Raw genomic sequence first — 12208 nt, forward strand, 5'->3', positions numbered from 1 at the left:
AATGAGGACCATGCATGCGAGTAATTATTTTGAATTCGTGCCATACTAAGTTTCGAAAAGTTGACATTGACTCAATTTGTTGTGCTTTTTTATAGGTCATATGTTTGAATCCATCCAAAAGTTTTCTCACTACCATGGTGTTCATCATATACATATGAATTTGTATTAAAAAAGTAGCGTTGATACAGTGAAATGCGAAATCCACGTTAGAATTGGAGACCGCTACGTGACACACACACTACTTGAAATAACTAATTATGTGACACACAATCTAATCCATGTTAGCATGGATACCGTTTTGATTTTTTTTCAAATAACTCCTCATTAATTAATTTATAGTACTCCCTCTGTTCACTTTTATAAGACCTTGAAGACATTTCAGACAATGTGCAAAACAGTTCATTTTAAGTTGTCTGAAACGACTTACAAAAGTGAACGGAGGGAGTATCTCGTTCTGAATGACTAATTATTGCAAGGAAAACACGGGCATGGTAATACATACAGATTCGTTTGCAAATGAATGAAGATTCATTTGCATTCTCAAATGTAGGTGTACCAGGCAGACCAGGGTCGTGTCGGGGTGGACGCTGCTTCGGTGCCTTAAAGGCACCTTCCTTTGGGTCACTGACATGTGGGCCAGCCACCTGTTGGGCCCATATGTCATGGACACAAAGGCAGGTGCCTTAATGCACCGAAGCATAGTCCTGTCGGGGTGGTCGCATGAGTCGGACGGACGCATAGCACCCAGCCACCCACCCCCCTCACTCGTCCCTACCTCCCCCACTCCCTCCCTCGTGCCTCCCCCCCCCAAAAAAAAGGACAACGACAAAATAAGTTTGCTCTTCCACGTTTCGGATTGAAATATCTGGCGGCCCCAATTCCAGCCCTACAAAATCTCTCTTCTCCATCGTCCCCTTCCACGCCCAGATTGCTCAAATCCCTAATTCACCGCCAACCCAAGCAAAGTTCGAATTGCCCCTCGTCTCATCTCTTTCCCCACCTCTGTGCCGGACGACGATGACGAAGATGATGGTCGCGCTTCACCACCGCACCGGAGCTACCTCATCTACACCCTCGTCCACCGCACCAGGTGGTCCACCGACAATGTCGGCCACCGCAACCGACGTGCCTCACAGACACCGAGTTCCACCGCATCAGGTGCGCTTCACCGACGCTGTCTCCCAGCTCACCGGGGCTACTTCACCAAGCACATCGTCGTACCTCCGCCCCCCGAGGCCGTTGGGGCTTCACCAACGGTCTTGTCCACCGCATCATAGCGCTCCGCTGCCACTCAAGATCTGCATCCGTGCGCGGCCAGCCAACGCCAGCTCATCACCCTCAAAGGCTCTGAAGTGACCCGCACTCTAGCTAGGCGAGCATGCCCAAATGCCGGCCCGAACTAGGTATCCACACATCACTCCCTTGTGCACTGTTCCGATGATGTTTGGATATCCTTTCACTGCTCTCTTAGCTTACACGCCTATGCAACTCTGACTTTAACTCTTATTTCTTCTAGAGATATCATCTGAAACAAGCAAATCCATTTTTTTAGCGAAGCATGACGGCGCTACGGGATCTGGTACACATCCTGCACACCCGTATAACCTTGTAAGTATCTGTCCTCCGGTACAACATCAAGGTCGATTCCTCTTATTTGATCAACCATTCACCGTGTCAAAAATGCAGAGGGGGATGCAAGGAGCACAAGGCATGCACATCCAAGCAAGTGGTAACATGGACTTGTACATGGAACATCCCAAGTGCAAGCAGAGCTGCAGTGAGCCTGTACAATGAGCTAACGTAAGTCCCTGCATTTCAATTAATTCGTACTGGCATTCGTGTATGATTTGTGTGTAGTGGCGGATCCACGAATTCAAGTTACTAGGGGCGAACATTTAACTTAAAAAATACGAAGGCACTTGCACTCCGGAAATCAACATAACTTGAGAAATGCGAAGCTACATGCACTTTGAAAACCAGCTAATGATCCAAAGTAGTTTAGATTATAAACACTAAATGATGCAAGCACCAAAATACACAAAATGCAACATGGTGTACAAGGACTACAAACATGGTCTGTACCTGCTTGAATTATTCGTCTTTGGCTGAAAATATCGAAGTGTAATTGCACCTATAACCAGTGCGCAAACTGCATATCAATATATCTATCCTGCACAAGTATGCCAATAGTTTCAAACAACATATTAGAAAATTATTTATGCTATGTTGTCATGATACGAGGACTTTCTGGTAGATGGCCTCGACGTTTCCTCAAGCTATGAAAATGCACTATAATTTGCTTGTCATCAATGCCTGCAAATCTCTGTCTTTCTCAACATAGCAGATCATCATTAGACACTAAATCCTTCAATGAGCTTGCAAAATGCTTGCATTAGATCCCTCATTAGACACTATATGTTCATCACCAGGAGCATGTAAAATGTTTGCATCAAATCCTTCATTAGCAGTTTGTTCATTAGACACTTCAGGCTCAAGAACAACATGAGCTTGTATGTTTGCATCAGAAACTTGATTAGATATATCAGATTCACTTAGTTCAGTATTGATTGGGGGAGTTATAAAATAAGTAGAAATTGGTTTCATTTTCTCATAGATTCCCTACATACAAGCAGTTTTACAACACCGTTAGGTTTAACTATTGGCCAAAAATTAAAGAGTTGAATTAGATATAATTAGGGATGTGATGTACTTGCACGTTGCGCATGCTACTCTTGCAAGCTGCGACTATCCGTTTGCGCAAGCTCGATGCCATGCCCGCGCTGCCGCTGCTGCCTCCCACGCAGGCTACACCCAGGGTTGGATCTTCATCTTCTTGTCCTTCCGTTCGCTTGAAGCCCGGCGACCGCCCTCCAACGAGGGCGCGAGGAAGTGTTGTGTCGGTCTGTCCAGCGGCGGCTAGGTTAGGAGCAAACCAGACTGGAGGCTGGAGGGAATCAATTGGGATATTTCCTGCTGTCGATCGATATGGGAGGCGCTCGTTTGGGCCGCGAGCCTGGTATAGGGCCTGCCTTGCACTTATGTTATTGGCCCATCCAAATTGAAACATTTTTCTTCATTTTTTACATTGCCTGCTCGTGCGTTGGGGCAAACAAAACTAGCCTGGGCCAACCTGGACGACTCAAACTAGGTGCACACTTTCCAGCCACCTGAGGCGGCCGCCCATACCAGCCCCTATGGTGGCGTCGCCCCTTTCTGCGTGTATGATTGGGTAGTGAAAAATATTCCAGTGGCGATTTTGATTTACCCACAGAATGGTTGAATTGCTTGTTTCTATGAACTGAGTTCACCAATAATGTGAAGGATGCCAGTCTTTTCATCCTATTGTAGATTGCTTAGATCTCGATATGCCAAAAGTATTCGCATGAAATATACAGTAAAAGCCAGTGTGATGTGTGTGGCTACAACTAGTCTAACTACACGTCCTCATATAACATATCAAGGACGCACCATCTGACCAGATTAGCCATTCGACTTACCAATGCAGTGTGGGAAGAAAGAAGTATTGGGACTACGTATCCAAGCAATTGATGCCATGGACTCCTCCGTACAACCTTGTAAGCGAAAAAGAAGTTGCAGTGTGCGTGTACAAAGAACTAGCATAAGTTCAATTACCTGCTTCTCGAAATTTTAGTTAGCCACTTATTACAAAATTGTTCAATTATGTTGCTTGGCTTAATTTAGTTTGCTACTAGTTACATAATGCCATAGCCTGTTAATCATATGGTAGACTGTGCCTAGATATGTGTTTGATACTTACTGTTAAGAATTACCTGTTTGCCTTAACTTAAATATCTACTTGTTTGTTTAACTGCTTTGCTGCCGCAACAGTGGGTTACAATGATGTTAATAACTACTTTTCAGCATCCAATTGAAACTCTTTAATTCCTTATTTGTTTAACTGGTTTGCTGTTATAACTCCTAGTTGAGATGTTTTGCTAACTTCAACTTTTCTGAATCCAATCGGAACTTTAATGGCAAAACAGGTTAGCCCAAGATCAAAGAGCGAGGTCACCATGGATGTTGCATCATCCCATAGCAGTGGCACCGACCCAATCATGCATTATGAATTTCCAACTGCTGATGCTCTAGAGGCTAAACTAGTGGTAGAAAGAGATTCTGCTTCTGCACTTAGAGATGAAGTTGACATGTTGAGGAAGCAAACAGCAAAATCACAAGCAGTACTCAAGACAACCATTAAATATTTGGTGGATAATGAAGCAAGCTGAGACTGACCAGATTGTTAAGGTCCTGAAGGAAAAGAGGAAATTAAATTCCTACTTGGTAAATCATAGGTGAAATGTTCTTTCCATTGTTGAATAACCTTTGTGTTGTCTGTTCATGTAATCAATCAAACCATTTGTTTTAGAGATCTTGTAATAATTGTTTTTTTTGTTTTTTGGTTTGTAATTTTATTTGAGCACAAGTCTGTATTAATTGATAAGACTCGGAGACATTTCATTTGGATTGATGTGCCATACCTACAAATATGCCAATCGGGCTGAATGTGCATTCAGCAATAGTAGTAGTATAGATGGACCATAAGTGGCATGCATCGGAAAGGGCCAAGATGCTGGCCAAAAAAAGGATGCTGCTGTAGCCAAAAAAAATACAGCGGCCTGGCTTATGTATGTTAGTTGATATTATTGATCCATATACTCTATAAGTGTTTATATGTCTGTTAGTTCTGTACATTCTTCGTTGATTGACTCGGTATTCGAATCTTGATACATCGTTTGTGTACATATCTAAATGGGAGTACACATTATGCCGCGTGTGACATTTGAGTTGGACATGAAGTGTTCCAAATATTCGAATTCACCTTAAACTGGATTCTAGCTTCTGAATTGTGAGTATCGGCATTTGTAAACCATATTCATATATGACAGTGGAATACATCTTTGTCGTCCTTTTGAAGATATATAAAAACACGTAGAATGATTTATAAGGATTGATATAGGAATACAAAATGGATTCAAATTTAGTTGCCAGGGTAAACGTGGATGCTTATTGTCCCAAAATTCGAAAGAAGCGGCAAAATGTCCAACCCACGTCGGCTGCCCAAAGCCAAGTGTTTGGGAGATGGAAATTACTGTCTACCCATTACACAGACAATCCATCGGCCCGATTTCCATTGCTCTAAATAGGGGTAGGTTAGTAACTTCAATTAGACGTGACACGACCGCCTCTGAGCCCATTCCGACACGGTGGGCGTCAAACATGGGCGGCAAAACACATTTGATTCAAGATCGTCCGAAAGACCTCTGTTTCTCCCTCCATTCCCCATTCATACATGGTGGGCGGCAAAACAAACTCGACTCAGCCGAAATCGATCTAGGCAAATATTTTCAATAGGGGCAAGTTTGTAACTTCACTCGGACGTGACACAACCGCCTTACCTATCAGCCCCGTTCATACACCGTGGGTGCCAACCATGGGCGCCAACCACCCTCTCCTCGCCCAAAATCGCTCTAGGCAAATATTGGCGAGATGCGAGATTACCGTCCTATCCCCAACCGACGAGACGTCCAAATTTTAAACGGGGGCTAAGTTCATAACTTTCCCATATTCCAGACAGGCGCGTCCCAAAACATGGTTCCCCGTACCTCTCCCTCCATTTTCCGATTCATACACCGTTCGCGCTAGAACACCCCATCCCCACACCAGCCTCCGTCCGCCACCCCATCCATCGCCACTGTCCTCCACCACATCCATCGCCACCATCCTCCACCATGTCGGAGCGCCTACCAAGACCACGTCGTCCACTGCTAGAGATGGATGTTTCTCATCCACGGCGATAGACCAATAGCCTTGCATCGCGTCCTCTCGCTTCATCGGCGTTGTTGTCCTCTTTGTCGGGGCCGCTCACACGACCTTCTCTTCCACCGCAATGGGACTTATCCCTCGATGCACCCGTCTACCATCACAGATCTGCTTCAACGCCACCGTCAGCCATCGCCCCCCGGATGCCTACACGGCGCTGCAAGAGAGGTGGTACTTCATATCTCCTCAACTTTTTGATCTCAACCAGAAAATAGATCTTAACTTGGTTACTCTACTTTCTTTTCAGCTCTTAGAATTTAGTTCATAGTTCGAAGCAAACAATGGATGCTAAATATCATTTCTTCGGTTTGTAGCTTCAAATCTACCATGGCACAACCATAATACGGTTTAATTGATCATGCTTAGGGTTTAATTGATCATGTTGGTTCCGTGGTGGTTTCTTTATTAGAAATCGGAGGGAAACCCTCTTTTGCTAAAAAAATATGCTTAGAGTTTCCCCCTTTTATGATCACTATACGACCAGAATACGTGCTTCGTGTCATAATAACACTGCTCCACCCATCAAGCTAAACAAGCTTAGTTGTTCAAATACGAATATGATATTATTAAAACAGAGTTGTTTAATTGGTCAGCTAAATGTTCCTAAATTAGTTTCGAAAATGCATGTTCGCCGCTTGGGTGTGTATCTCTACAGGGTGCCCACGGTCGGCCGGCCCACCCTGGGATTTTGGGTCGTCCCAGGCCCCGATTCCCCTCTGTTCTGCTACGCGCTTTCGATCTCTTCTCGCCCCCAGCTGCCTGCCTCGCCGGCGACTTGCCGTCCCCGGACGGCATGACTCTAGGAGGAGACGTCGGACTAATAGGAGGCCAGGAGCCACTCTCCCAACAACGTCACTGCTGCCCGGGTGCGCCGCCGTGCCTACCTTCCCAGTCCGTTCAGGGCTCACGCGTGCAGCACCCACCAAGCCAACCCGATTTATCCTGAGATACGTCCTCAACACTCAGCAACCACTCCTCATCACCCATTTTCTAATTGATTCATTACTCATTAGGTAGGACTGTCATTAGGGTTTGTTGTGTGCTCAGTGCTACCTACACTTACTAGTTCAGATGTATTTCGGTAATCTTTAGTACCTCTAAAGTTCACAGGGTTTTCAAAATTCCGGCCCTCGGAACAGACACTAGTCATTTTGGATTGTTGGTTGTAGTGACATTGACCCAGATTACTACTGCAAGCCAGGTTTGTTGACAATTTTACTTGTCTTTCTTACTCATTCGATATAATATCCAATTATTCACGTCGATTAGTTGCAAACAATAAGTGCTAGACAAACTTCTTCATTCAGATTTTGGACGGTCTCTTACTGCAATTACAATTCTGCATACTTGTCCTAGTAAGCTCACAAGTAAATGATTGATTCACTACATCTATGCTTGCCTTGTCATATTTGTTGTCAACATTCTTTTAGCGTGGACCACCCTGTTTCTAAATACTGGAACCGTAGACATGAGTGAATAGTATTTCTCTATGTGATCTCTTCCATCATATGTGGGCAACAAACACTGCATTGTATAGAAAGAAAGTGTCATTTCCCACTTTTACATAGGTTTTGATCTTTTACATGGAATACAATCTGCCTACTTGCTTTGTGTCGCACTACCAACACTCCACCCTTGAAGCTAAACATTATGCCACTCATAATTGCTTAGTTTATTTGTTCAAATACGAATTTCATATGATTCTAATGTTCCTACTTCAGTTTTGAAATGTGTGCCTGCCTGTTATAGAGACATAAGGGGTTTGTAGTTCTGTGTGTGGTCTGGTCAGCATGGTTGGGGGGTGAACTTTGCATATGCAGGGGTTTATAGGGAGACACTCTTCGAGTTGAATCCGCAATGCATTCCATAGATAATCTGACTACTTTTTATGTTTTCATGAATCTCAGATTCTGAACAGCATCATAATGATTATGAGCTTGCGCGCATGAAAAGAATAAAGTACAACAATGCCATGGCTGTCAAACTTGGCATTAAGGGATTGAAATCAAGTCTGGATGCAATGCAATGCGAATGCTCTCCACCTATAGATTCATGCTCAAAATATGATCCTAACAGTGATTCTGAGCTAGAGGGAGACCTAAGTCAATGTAGCTCCCTAGTGGAGGAGTCATAGGAAGATGCCCTATCTTATTCACCCATCAAGGTACTTGCTCTAACTTTCCAAGGTTACATTGCTTGCACATATCTTGCAACTGATGCTTTGCATTGCTTCTACTTTGTTGAACTGCCATTAGCTTAGTTTACACATCGTCTATGTGAATACGCTCTGCCTATCCATTTTCAGTACATATTCCATCTATCATCATACCATATTTGTCCATTCAAATGATGTTCTTGTGTATCAGATGTTCAAAAGGAAGAGGGCGATTGCTGATCATGGAGGAGCACAAGCAAAGTATTTGGAAAAGGTAGTGGCACCTAATAAATAAAATAGCCCATTAGGTGTAGTTGCAATATCACCTGACCCACAAAACACCCCAACTCTAGCAGACTCTAGCCCTACTACACTGGTCATTTCTGATGCCCCAACTCAGCAGACCCCAACTGCAGCAAACAGTATGGCTAGTTGACATAGCACCAGCTCTACGATGCAAAACCCCCATTCCATCAAAGAGTACACCAAATCCAATTGCGAAATCCCTTTTTGAACCATAGAGAGCCCCAATTGCAGCAAATAGGACCCCTGTTCCATTTCTTCCCAGTTTAGAAGACGAAGCTCAGGTTGTTGTCAGGAACTTTGTGCGCATCTTTCCTTCATGGAAAGATTATACCGCAGACACAAAACAATTTCCAATCTTCCTCCGCAACTTACGCGTAAGTAATGTACTAATGTTATTCATGGTCATTACTGCATATGTTTCTGCTGACAGAAGACACAAGACTTCATTCTTTTAAATAGGCGAGGAGCAAACTGGATTGTGAAGACGAGCATGGGTTGGTTGCGCTTTTCAAGCACTCATTGATGAAGCATCGTTCCTACCCGAGGCAAGCGCTCTTCGATGGCAAGCCTCTGAACGAAATTTTTGTAAAGTCTCCGGTGCTACATTTATTCGACGGTGACTGGAATAATCTTGTTACACATTGGTCTCGGCTGCAGCGTAAGGTATTGTCTATGATATCACATCACAATTTGAACTACATTTCTGCATTTGCCTTAATGTCTCACTTGTACGAAAATTGTTAGCAGAAGAACATTCGTTCTCAAGGGACCACAGAATCTCGCAACTATACTGCACACTGCATTGCTCTTGTGAGTACCTCTTGCCCTGTATGACCATACTTACTTTCATAGTTGTTTGATTATGTAGCATTACTGCACATGTTAGCCTTGTAATCGTCCATTTGGTGGACATTATAAGAACCGTATGGACTCTTACATAAATTTAGAATCAACCCAATGCTTTTGAAGAGGTTTAGCTCTGCAGTCCTCTTGTAAGGACTGAACATGGTCTATCATTGTACTTACATTAACAGCTACTCCCTCCGTCCCATAATATAAGAACGTTTTGTACAGTACACCAGTGTTCAAAACACTCTTGTATTATGGGAAGAGGGATTGGTTCATTGTGTAGCATTCTGCATCTTATCTCCCCCGCCCACCATTTACTAAAAAAGATCAGATCTATATTTAATCTTACCAACAAGTAGAATACAGACAATGCCAGTGCAGAAGTGTAGCCCATTGCTCTTGTCAGTACATTTTGTCCTGTAACGCTTGTACTTCCAGGGATTGGTAGTTGATTATGTAGCATCAATCTGCATCTTATCTTCATTATCCTCTATCCCTTCCAGTATTATCATATCTATAATTACTCTCTACAAAATGTAGAGTACAGGCAATGCTTATGAAGAAGATTATGTGCTGAAATTCTTGAGTTATCCTTCCCTTGACATGGAGAAGGGCATTATAAAGCCGGTGTTAACTGTTAATGTAAGTCAGTCCTTCTAAAGCCTTTATCCTCAACTGCTGTTTAATTTTCTCATACTCCCTATCGTTTACTACTGTTTAGTTTGTTGTTTCTACCAAAATGTGTTCACAAGAACTGTAAGTTCTAAGTTTTACTTGTAAAACCAAATTCCTTATTCATACCATGCACATTACTTAATACTCCCTATATGTATGCTTGTTTTTATGGATCTATAATCCAGTGTGTGGTGAAGCAGCCCACGTTTGCACCTTGTCATCTCCTGTTTTATCTTACTGATGTGGCTGATGATATGAACAACATGCCATGCACATTATCCAAAATAGATACAATGATTTTATTTGCCCTTCATCTATGCTTGTTATGTTGACATGGTAATCCAGTAGTGTGGTGAAGCTCCCCGCATTATGAACAATGCCAAATTATGCTTTTAATATTTTGTACTTACTCTTTATTTTCTAATTTGAAATTGGATGGAATTGACATCACAATTATCATCTTTGTTTATACACGTGCAAAACATGTCATCTCTCTGCTTTGTTTCAGGGTGATATGCCTGATGGCATGCACAAGTCTGCTGAAGGCTGTGAGACAAACCCAACATATATTGCAGCAAAGAAGGCAAAACATCTTGAAGATAGCGAGACAACCCCAAAGTCTTGTCTTGATGCAATGTTCAAGTTACTTGAGACTAGCAGTCAGACAAGCTCACAGAATTTGTTGTCTGAATCAGTTCGACTTCTTCAGTCCCAAGTTCTAGCAGAAAGGCATTCTGCAACTCAACTTCGACTTGAAGTCCTATCTCTAAGAAAGATTGCGGAGAACACCAATGAGAACCACATCGCTAAATAGCTACACCTGGTAGCTATGACCGACATGCTAGGCTGGTCTCACAGCCTTGCTCAGCAGCTTGCGCAGCAGTTCCCTCGCAAGGCTAACCTTTCTTGAACTGTCTTGGAAGTGGTCTCAGTTCAGTATTATTTTGTTACGCTGCAATGGTGCCCAGTTTTTGTAATCTGCTTCTTTGTTGCGCTTTATGATCACTGGTGGCGAACTTCGATGCCTAGTGGATGTAATATACCTTAAATCCTTTATTGTATAGTGTAGGTTTATTATTAGTTACTATGCCGTAATTTCTTTATTGTATAGAGTAGGTTCGTTCTTAATTCCTACTAGTTAGTGCCATCATTCGCTATCTGAAAAAAAATAAGATGTAGTTGACCGGGCCGAAACATTCGACTCTAACATGCCTGGTTTTTAGCGGGCCACAATTGGGCTGGCCCGCATCTTTATTTGGCCCGAATGATTGGGGCCTTCACACATTGCGCCAGGCCCAAACTTACACCGTCCTATATTTTAGTTGGGCCTTTTGTCGACCCAGCGCTTAGTTTGGCCTAGGTAGCGTTGGGCCATTAACACGCTGAATATTGTACTGGCCTATTACGGCCGAGATGAAACCACGGGCCTTTAGATGGCCAAAATGCATGTTGGGCCTCAATTTTCACTAGTCGTCAACGGGCATTCAACAGGCTGAAATGTAGACCGGGCCATTTTGGGCCCAGTTAGCTCACGGGTCGTTACCAGGCCAAAACATATCTCGGGCCTTAGTTGGCCCACCGATATCATGGGACTTTAAGAGGCCGAAAGCTTAGTACAGGCATCAATGGGCCGAATTACGCGACAGGCCTTTAACAGGCCCAAAGTCACGTTGGGCTTAACTGTTGCCACCTTTAGCACGGGCCGTTAGTTGGCCCGATGTCCCATCGGACCATATATGGCCCATGGGTAGCACGGGCCATTCCCAGGCCGAAAGTCACACCGGCCTGAAATGGGCCCATGTCTACATCAGGCCTCAAACAGGCCGAAAGTCACACCGGGCTGAAATGGGCCCATGTCTACATCAGGCCTCTAACAGGCCGAAAGTCAATGGGCCGTAGTTGGGCCCAAATATTCGGTGAACAATTAACGGGCCAGATCTGGCTTCAGGCCGCAAATGGGCCCAATTATTGGGCAAACAATTAACGGGCCAAATCTGGCTTCGGGCCGTAAATGGGCCCAAATTTTGGCCGAACAATTAACGGGCCAGATCTGGCTTCGGGCCGTAAATGGGCCTTTATTAAGCAGACCATTATTGGGCTGGCCCACTAGTACCTGATTAAGTACTACAGGCCTTTGAGTGGGCCGGCCTTTTTAACCTATATGGGCCTCTGTTGGGCCCAGCCACGTGTCGACGTATCATAGGCATGTCTCCTCCAATGTACATGCGACATCTGGCCCACTGACGAGCTGACAAGTGTTCCCTTCGGCCAATCAGAATTTTACATGTGGAAATTTCCCATTGGTTCGGGCTGTTAACGGGTTATTGGATCCAAAACCCGACCCGATAGCTTAACGACGTTCCATTACGATGGATGCCATGT

The sequence above is a fragment of the Triticum dicoccoides genome, chromosome 2B (assembly GCF_002162155.2).
Source record: "Triticum dicoccoides isolate Atlit2015 ecotype Zavitan chromosome 2B, WEW_v2.0, whole genome shotgun sequence".
NCBI lineage: Eukaryota > Viridiplantae > Streptophyta > Magnoliopsida > Poales > Poaceae > Triticum > Triticum dicoccoides.